At 39.1% G+C, this 10,160-nt stretch overlaps 1 non-coding gene across 1 annotated transcript; it reads left to right on the top strand.

Moving 5' to 3' along the window:
• Positions 1 to 949: 949 nt before the first annotated feature.
• TRNAG-CCC (transfer RNA glycine (anticodon CCC)) lies at positions 950 to 1,022 on the top strand. The gene has a single exon. It is a non-coding gene; the product is annotated as a tRNA-Gly (tRNA).
• Positions 1,023 to 10,160: the final 9,138 nt, after the last annotated feature.

Raw genomic sequence — 10,160 nt, 5'->3', positions numbered from 1 at the left:
TTGAACTTCTTCTTGCTAAACCAATGTATATTCTATTTTTGTTAACGGGAAAGTACCAACTTGTAAGAGGAATTGCTTTTAAAAATTTTTGTTTGGTTAATATTTTTCTCTTTCCTTTTCCTTTGTCAGTCTATAACTATGGCTTAATACAGTATCTGTCAGATAATATATGCCAGGTCTGCAGCAAATGAATGGAAAGTAGAAAAAAAAATTTTTTTTTAATTATTGAGCAAATGAATGAATTAAATCAGTGATTTGTATGGGCTTTTAAGTTAGTATGACTATTTTCAGACAAAATTTGGTTAATGGGCTAGCAGAGAATTGTATATTATTTTGATTATTTTGAAAATCTCCCATCATGTAATTATTGTGTGAGAAGTATTTGATTTTTTTGTCTGTTTGCTTATATTTTTAGATTCTTAGACTCAGACTTTATTCACTTTATAGCTGAAAGGTTGTATCCTTTTACCAGCTGCTTGCTATTTTCCCACCCCTTATCATGTGGCAAACTTTTTCCTACTCCATTTCTAGAATTTTTATTTTTTATTTTATTTTTAAATATAAATTTATTTATTTTAATTGGAGGTTAATTACTTTACAATATTGTATTGGTTTTGCCATACATCAGCATGAATCCACCACAGGTATAAAGAGTCCACAGACAAGTCACTGCACAGACCAATGCAATGAAAATTATTTGATATTAAGAGATTGCGTAACTTTGTGCATATTAAGATGAACAACCCTTATGTAGATGAGATACTGTTGATAATATGACTATAGTTATGTCAATTGCGTTAAAAAGATGAGCTATCTGGACAAAGATATGCAAATTAATCACAGGATAGAGCAGTGTCCTTATTCTATATAGTAGCTAGTGACTCTACCCTTTGGCTGGTCTGTCCTATTACTGTGAAGTGACTTAAGAGACATTTGGATCCAAGTGACTTCCCTGGTGGTCCAGTGGCTAAGATTCTGCACTCCCAATACAGGGGACCCAGGTTCGATCCCTGATCAGGGAACTAGATCCCACATGTCACAATTCAACTAAAAAGATCCTGCATGCTTCAAGTAAAAGATTCCACATACCACGACCAAGACCCAGCACAGCTAAATACATAAATATTTAAAAAAGAGAGAGACATATGGATACAAGACTGTGGTTATTTGGAGAATCTGGAATGCTACTTTCAGCCACAGAAATGAGAAGAGTTCCAGTGGAAAAGAAGATTTATAAAGGGCAGATGAATTGAATGTTGACCAAAACCATTCTCCTCTCTGGTTTTACAAGTGTGAAGCCAATGGTTCTGAGCAGCTCTGGAGTCCCAAAGCTGAACAGTGTAGAAGATATCCGTCCTCTTGGCTGAAGGAGTCTTCAGAGCATAGGTCTTGCTAACAATACTGGCCAAGTCCATGATACCTTATGTTGCTGTGGTTGAGCAGCAGAATAAAGCTTGTAGCTTGGACTGGCTGATGTAAGAGTAGGATTGTTGGAGCTAAGAAATATCTAACAAACAAAACAGGTAACAAAGTAATTACCACCGTGGTAGTAAGAGGGCCAGCAGGGACACTGATGATCACTCCAATTGTACCACATAGACTTCAATCACCTTAGAGAAATGGTGGAAAAAGACCCCTTGAAAAACTGCAGAGGTAATGGTGGCTCATTACTATGCTTCTTTGTAGTCCTCCTCTTCCGGTCTCTGTAATAGTGAGAGAATTGAGGCTATGTGCAGGCTAAAACAATATTTTAAGTCAAATCGCTCTCAAAATTTTGAGGTAGAATTGGGAAAGATTAAACAGGACAACAAAAGCTAAATTGACAGTGGCTTTGAGACCTCAGAGCCGGAATTGTATTTTGACTCGGTGTGACCTATGCCTCCAGCCACACTAAACCAAGTAACAAGCAATATGGGATAACACACTGCAAGGAGTCTTAATCTCCCAGTCACTCCTGCGACTGCCGGAAAGCCTCACCTACTTAGAGAGGACTCTGGCACCAGTGGGCCAAACAGTTCAGGGCTTTCTGATCATTTTTTAACTTTTTACTTAATTTGAGACTTCTAAGAATCATTGACACAAAAAGAGACAATATTTTGATTTTTGTGTGTGTGTGTCCTGCCTAGAAAACTACCTTTCTTACCTCCATAGTTTCTTCTGACTTCATGTCATTTAACTATTTTTCCTTCAGGATTCAACTTATACACATCCTCCCTGACCTCTCCAGATGAAATGAGATACATTGTCACATGTTTTTATAACTTAACTGAACTCCCCACTCCTTCCCTGAGTTCTGATTTAAATGCATCCATAGCTTATAATTTTTAATTATATTTTCTTTAAAAATATAACTCTTACTAGAACATAAACCATACACAAACAGGAGCTGCATTTGTCTTTTTCTGCTGAATTTTAGTGTCTATCACATGATCTGCCATATAGTATGTACCCTAAAATATCAGTTTAGAATAAATACATGAATCATAAATCAATTAAATTTACAGAAAACAAAAATTGGTATTCAGAGAGCAAGCCACTTGTTCAAAGTCACAGTTGGAAGATATAACAAGGGTGTGTTTGAACCCATAGCTTCTTACTCAGATTCCGGTGTGGTACCTGACATCCATTTTATTTTTCAATATAAAGTAGCAGAGACAACTTGTGAAGAAAATATAATCACATATATTAAGATTTCAGAGAAGCGAATGTAGTTTTGAAGTCGTGTAGCTCTGAGAATACCCTCAATCCTTAAAATCCCAAGTTTAATTTCCTCTAATTCTTGAACCAAGCTTCACAAAAGCAATTATCACATAATTTGTTGATTTCTTTCCCAAGTGAATGTTTGCCAAACACTCCCCATCAAAGATTTCATATGCATTAAATATTTATGCCCAAGCTGTTACATAGAAGACTTGAGTATATACTTTGCTTTTAGAATTAATTTATTTCTAATTTTTTAATGCAATGTAATTAGCTGAATTGCTCTTAGAATATAATCACTTGTTATATATTTGAATAAGTTAATCATGGCTTTGTGGAAATGTGACTGGTTTATAATTATCTAGGAGCCTGAAATGATCTCTTTGGCTAAAGAGTATGATCAAAGTTAGTGGCCACTTAAATGGAATCACATTAAGTGTGACTTTATGCAAGGAGTCATTTCCTGAAAATGTGTCTTGTTTCTGTATTTAAGTCAATCTAAAACAAAAGTGAGAGGTTTTGAAAGAAATCCCTTAGACCACATCACATCTGTAGGCTAGGCAGCAAGACTAATAAATTAGCTTGAAGAATGGAAAACAAAATGCATTATGTGAACTTGGTCAAGGTTATCATGATCATTCATAGACTAAACAGTCTCGAAAGAACTTCCTTGGTTACTCTATACATTTTATGATTTTTATTTTCAGTAGAGTGTATCCCACAGTTACATTAGTGATGGCCCCTTCATGTTTGCAAGATTTATAGATTCCAAATCAGATTCCCATGATGCTCTCTGTCTAGATTTTCACAACACGGCTAGGAGGTATGATATTATCATCCCTAATTTACAGTTTAGCAAATGAATTGAGATCCAGAGATCAAGGCCTGATGCTTAACTGTTCCAATCATTCCTGGACAGGCTAGCCACCCAATAACTCTCCTTTCATTTCTGAGCTCTTTGAAGAACAGAATTTATCTACAGTAAACCAGATGATTGGTCAGACCTTTTCACTTTCAGATTCCATCTATAGAGTATCCTTCAACACTTTCAAATTCAGACAGAAATTGTGGCCATATCTGCCATCAGTGGCCCTGCCTTCCTGATTCTCAAGAAGTGCAGTAGGGAGAAGGCACTGCCTGCCAACCAAGAACTGTGCTGCATGTACTTTTTCCCTGGCGTTGGTCTGACCGCCATTTGAATTGAATCCCTTGATCAATCTGAGAGCAAGTAAAGGAGCCCAGCGGGGAGAAGTTCTGAGAGAAACACCTTTGCTGGCATATTCATAGGGAAGCCAATACCACAGTAAGGTAGTGGGGTTTTTGATCCGATCCCCAATCTGGCCCTGATATATTATGTCTTGGCAAATAACTTATCTATTCAATCATCAAATATTTATGACTCATAACAATAACAAGAATACTATGAATAATGATAATGCCTGTGTGAGTGCTAAGTCACTTCAGTCATGTCTGACTCTTTGCAACCCTATGGACTATAGCCCACTAAGCTCCTCTGTCCAGGGATTTCCCTGGAAAAACTACTGGAGTGGTTTGCTATGCCCTCCTCTAGAGGATCTTCCTGACCCAGGGATCAAACCTGTGTCTTTTATGTCTCCTGCATTGGCAGGTGAGTTCTTTACTGCTAGCGCCACCTGGGAAGCCACGAATAATGATAATATCCAATATTTCAGTTCAGTTCAGTTCAGTCGCTCAGTCGTGTCCAACTGTTTGTTATGTACTACATGCTGAACAATATGCTAAGCATTTTTGTATCCACCATTGCATTTAATTCTTCAAATTTCCCTGTCACTAAGATTTTATAGATAGAGGGACTAAAAACAAAATTAAGATTAAGTGTATGTAGCTGAGCACTTTAGATGTCCTAGGTCAGTCCTTCTAATCCTGGCTGTACATTAAGCTCATTCTGGAAATTTGAAAAAGAATGCTCCACTTCAAAAAAAGTTATTTAAATAGATAGTCCTCTCATTGTACCCAATGGGATTTTATTTTTTAAAAATATTTGTTTATTTATTGGACTATTCCAAGTCTTAGTTGTGGGATCTTCATACAGAATCTTTAGTTGTGGCATACTAACTCTTAGTTGCCACATGTGGGTTCTAGTTCCTTGACCAGGGATCAAACCTGGGTCCCCTGCATTGGGACTGCGGAGTCTTAGCCACTGGACCACCAGGGAAGTCTCTAGAATTTTAAATGTTTGCTCTGTTTTGTAACTAGGTGGAGAACTAATATGCCTCTATGCTGGTTAAGCAAAAAGGAAGAGGAACTGGCTTCAGAGTACTTTAACATTATAGAAGCGAGTGTGATATAACTCACCAATAGAATATTATAAATCCAGCAATAGCGATGTGCAAATACTTCACTGGGAGACAGCGTGATAATGTCATTTGTACAATTTATTTAATCTCGGTCTATTTTATTTTCACTTGTAACTGATGATACAAATAGCTTCCTCCCAGGGTTATTGACAGATTAAGCTGGAGACCTTATTTAAAGATGTACATAGGAAGTGACTAAAAGTGGATTATCTTTCCATATTTACAAAGTGCTCTGGATACCTCAGTTCTCTGTTTGTGAAACAGCAATATCTTAAGGACCCAGCAAGAATATATGTGACAAATCCTTTGTAAAATGCACCAAACAAATGAAAAATATTTTTATGATTCTAAATATCTAGGCTGGCAGATATATAGGATTCTTCTTCATGAATCAAGTCTTGCAAACATCTCAGCGCCCTAGCGAGTGACTTGTTTGGAGGTGTATCATGGTGTTTTCGTCTCCCCAGGTGATGCTGGTGGTAAACACCATGCATTCCAGTGCAGGAGACGTAAGAGACGCGGGTTCGATCCCTGGGTTGGGAAGATACCCCGGAAAAGGGCATGGCCACCCACTCCAGTATTCTTGCCTGGAGAATCCTATGGACAGAGGAGCCTGGTGGGCTACAGTCCATGGGATCACAAAGAGTAGGACACCACTGAAGCCACTTAGCGCACATAGTGTTTTAAAATGTCTTCTTTAAACTCTCCACAGCTGTGTCTGTGCACTTGGTTTCTTGTCCTGAATTCTCCATCATAGTCACAATAAGGGACAGCAAGACTGGACCTGCCGATCATTTTTTGGACATGGAATAAATCAGAGCCTGAGAAATTCTCACTCCTACTTGTTTCAGCTGTAATTTTTTTGGTCACTTTTATTATCTTTCCTTTTCCATCCCAGCATCCTGGTAACCGAAGACCATAGGTATGCTGACTTTCTTTTTTAACTCTGCAAAATACTAGATCTCTAGTCTGGAGAATTTGGCTGACTAGAGGCAATGACCCACTTAGATTTCATTTCATCATTCTTTTTGAACTCCCCATGACTCTTAGGAGGAAGAAAAAAGAAATCTGCTATCCACTCACACACACACACGAAAGACAGCACTGTTCTTTAAAATGACTTTTATAAGTTTGCAGATGAAGTATAAATTACATGAAAAGGTAGAAAGAGCCGGGCCTGGGTGTTTTGGTGTCCTGGATTTTACTCCTGTTTGCGAAGTCCCTGGTCCTCATGAGGGCTGGATTTGGAGGAAGAAGGATGGTGAGTCATGGGGACTCAAAGTAGGCTGCCTGTGCAAGAGTGCAGCAAATCCAGAAGGAGCTCTTCAGAGAGCAGTGTCCAGCCAAGTTAGAGCTGAAGGCTCGGTGTGTCGACCCCATGAATACAGTCTCCTTACATGTTCTATGCATTCAACATGTCTTAATTACAGTGTGAATGCCAGCCTGCTTTGAAGAAGAGAACCAGAGCCTGAGGCTTCAACGATTCCATTACTTTTGTCATTTTTGAGCCTTTCTCATTTCCATGGGTGTGGAAAATGAATTAGTATCAATATAATAATAAATATAATGTCTGCCATTTATTGATTATGTGTTATGTACTTTTCAGGATGGGCTTCCCTGATGGTTCAGATGGTAAAGAATCTGCCTGCAATGCAGGAGACCCGGGTTTGATCCCTAGATCAGGAAGATCCCCTGGAGAAGGGAATGACAACCCACTCCAGTATTCTTGCCTAGAGAATTCCATGGACAGAGGAGACTGGCGGGCTACAGTCCATGGGGTCACAAAGAGTCGGACACGACTGAAGCAACCAAGCATGCACTCATGTACTTTTCAGGATAGTGTGCATTTGGTATATCTGTATAAGGTATTCATTAGGTTTCCATTGTTATCTCATGCCCCTGTCAACATTAGTCTGTTGCTGTATACATTTTATTATCCCCCTTTGTCAATGTAGAAAAAGATACACAAAGCTGTTTCACAAACTATCAAAGGTCACCCATCTTTAGGACAGAGGATTCACATTCAGCTTTATCTAATTCCAGAATGTGTGTAATCTCTATGATCAGAAGCACTTAGTGAAAAATGCACAAAGTGTTGACTTTTCCCCCCCAAAGTTTCTTGTGACCGAAGCAGACTCTTTTGGTGTCCAGCTCCCATCCCTTTAACCATCCACTTTCAGCTAGTAAAAGGAACTTGCTGTGAACACTTTTGTCTTTCTGCCTTAGTTTTTTATTTTGTTTTGTTTTGTGTTTTAATCCTGACTGGGGAGCATGGTGGATTTAGGTGCAAGGCCGGAGAAGGCAATGGCACCCCACTCCAGTACTCTTGCCTGGAAAACCCCGTGGACGGAGGAGCCTGGTAGGCTGCAGTCCATGGGGTCGCTAAGAGTCAGACATGACAGAGTGACTTCACTTTCACTTTTCACTTTCATGCATTGGAGAAGGAAATGGCAACCCACTCCAGTGTTCTTGCCTGGAGAATCCCAGGGATGGGGGAGCCTGGTGGGCTGCCGTCTGTGGGGTCGCACAGAGTCGGACACGACTGAGGTGACTTAGTAGCAAGCTCTAATTGCCAGAGGACTAATGCCTTCAAGAGACACAGCCTTTGTCCAAGCACATGTAAGGAATAATGAATAGATATACCAGCAGGCTGATCCCTGAACTGAGATGAACCAAGGGTTGCTCGGCAGGGTCTCCTGCATTTCTCAGAGGGAATTTGCCTCAGTTGCCCTTAGGGGCAACTGGATAATTTTGCAGATTTTATTGACCATCTTTCTTTCCTTATCTCAGTTTCCCACTCATCTACTGGTCATTCCTGAGGTAAGCTCTCAAATAAACCACTGCTCATCAAATTACTATCTCTAAGTTAGTTTCTGGTTGAATCCAAACTGAGGCAGGGTCTCATGTCTTTTAAAATGTACATATATTTGCATATATTTCACTGCAGGTGAATTAAGTTCTCAGGTGTTTCCCTACTTTCTTCTCAGTTCTTTCTAACTTGAGCATTTCTGTGCTTGAAGCAGTCCCTATCACTTATGTTGTACCTGTAAAACCCCAATCCAGTAATTAGTGTCTATTACTAGTATTAGGACATGTGGGGAGGTATTGTCTGAGGCAGTATTTGCTTATTTATCTACTCTGTAGACTTTGAAAACCATGCCCTTTTCTTAAATGACCTTGGGGCACATGTACAATAAAGGATTTTGTTAATTAAAATGCAGATGGAGCATGAATAAAGCATCAGAGGAAGACTGCAGACAACACAGCCACTTGACTGTCCTGCTGCTTTGTTAGGTCAGGCCTTTACTGTTATTTGCTCCCCTCTCTTTCTTTAATAGGCAGTAATCTCTAACGGTTCATGCTGAGTGTCATGCACTCCTGACCCCTTCTGTGAGAGCTGTACCAGCTTGGGAGGGGCCCAAGAGGGGAAGCAAAGCACACGGTTCAGAGCATCTGAGTGGAATTGAGGCAAAGTGAAAGGAGGGTGCCCAAGGACCATCGACTGGAGGGATTTTAGGATACATTTCCTCTCACGTTGCTTTATTACTTCTTTCTTCAACTTTTCTTTCCTCTCCTGACCAAATAAAAGCAGTGCCTTTGTGTTCCAGAGATAGCAGACATGGCATCTTCTACTCTCTGCATCCCTAAAATATGGATGTTTACTCAATGCATTTGGCCAAATGTGTCTGATTCTTTCATGCAGCTCAGAGAGGAGATGTTTTTATACTTTGTCCACTCTGTGTTTTCTCTCCCAGGTACCTGTTGAAGTTGGTCTAGGACTCTGTTACAATGGGAGTGACCAAATCCAAAAATGACAGTTATTCAAAGGACATGCCATTTCCCAAATACTCTTGTGAGCTTGCCTGTTTACACATTGTGAGACGTGGCATTTACCTCCATGGAATAATAATGTTCCTAACTTCAGAAGTGTGACTATTACCATTTATGAAATAATTCCTTCTTGATAAGCATTTCCTAAGTGATTGTGTTTTCATGCATTTTTCATTGACTCTTCATCAGAGATCAATAATCTTGGTTATGTTATTAGTCCCACTTTACAGATGAGTGGACATATCTTCCCAAGTTTCTTCTGCACCTAAATGGGGAAAAACATCTTGCATTCTTAAAAATGTTTTGCACTTGTGCCATTCAGTAGTGTAGCTCACTGGACATGTTAAATACAACCCAGAAATTAAATCAAATGTAGAATCAGATCTAAATTCATCTAGTGAGCCACATTTGCTGTGTAGTAGCTAGGTGTGGTCAGTATCTATTGTATTAGACAGCACAGATTTTTATATCCCAAAAAGTCTTATTGAATAGTGTGGCTTTCTAACCATTGACATTTGAATGATTTATGTCTTCTATCAAGCATATTTTATTTTGCTACTTATTTATAGTTATGAACATCATATACATTGAATTTAGATTGATTTTCACTTATTATAAAATAATAACCTTTTATCACAACATTAAATTTTACCCTATTTGTGTGATTTAATACAAGTATGTCTTAATACACAGCAGCTATTCAGGTTATAACTTTTTTTCTTATAAATTTGACTGAAAAGAGCCTTTCTGAAAATAATGTATTTTAATATTACAGGTTCCTTGAAAGAAAAGCTATGACAGACATAGACACTGTATTAAAAAGCAGAGGCATCACTTTGCTGACAAAGGGCCGTATAGTCAAAGCTATGGTTTTTCCAGCAGTCATGTATGGATGTGAGAGCTGGACTATTAAGAAGGCTGGGAGATGAAGAACTGATGCTTTCAAATTTTGGTGTTGGAGAAGACTCTTGACACTCCCTTGGACAGCAAGAAGATTAAACCAGTCAATCCTAAAGGAAATCAACCCTGAATATTCCCTGGAAGGATTGATGCTGAAGTTGAAGTTCCAATACTTGACGTGAAGAGCCAACTCATTGGGAAGTCCCTGATGGAGAAGAAGCAGGAAAGAATGAGATGGCTGAATGGTATCATTGACTCAAGGAACATGAGTTTGAGCAAACTCTGGGAGATGCTGAAGGACAGGGAAGCCTAGTGTGCTGCCGTCCATGAGACTGCGAAGAGACATGACTGAGCAACTGAAAGCAGCCACATTAGGGGTTATTTGAAAAGGTG

The sequence above is a fragment of the Budorcas taxicolor genome, chromosome 14 (assembly GCF_023091745.1).
Source record: "Budorcas taxicolor isolate Tak-1 chromosome 14, Takin1.1, whole genome shotgun sequence".
Classification (NCBI taxonomy): Eukaryota; Metazoa; Chordata; class Mammalia; order Artiodactyla; family Bovidae; genus Budorcas; species Budorcas taxicolor.
This window is presented reverse-complemented; position numbering and strand designations above follow the sequence as displayed.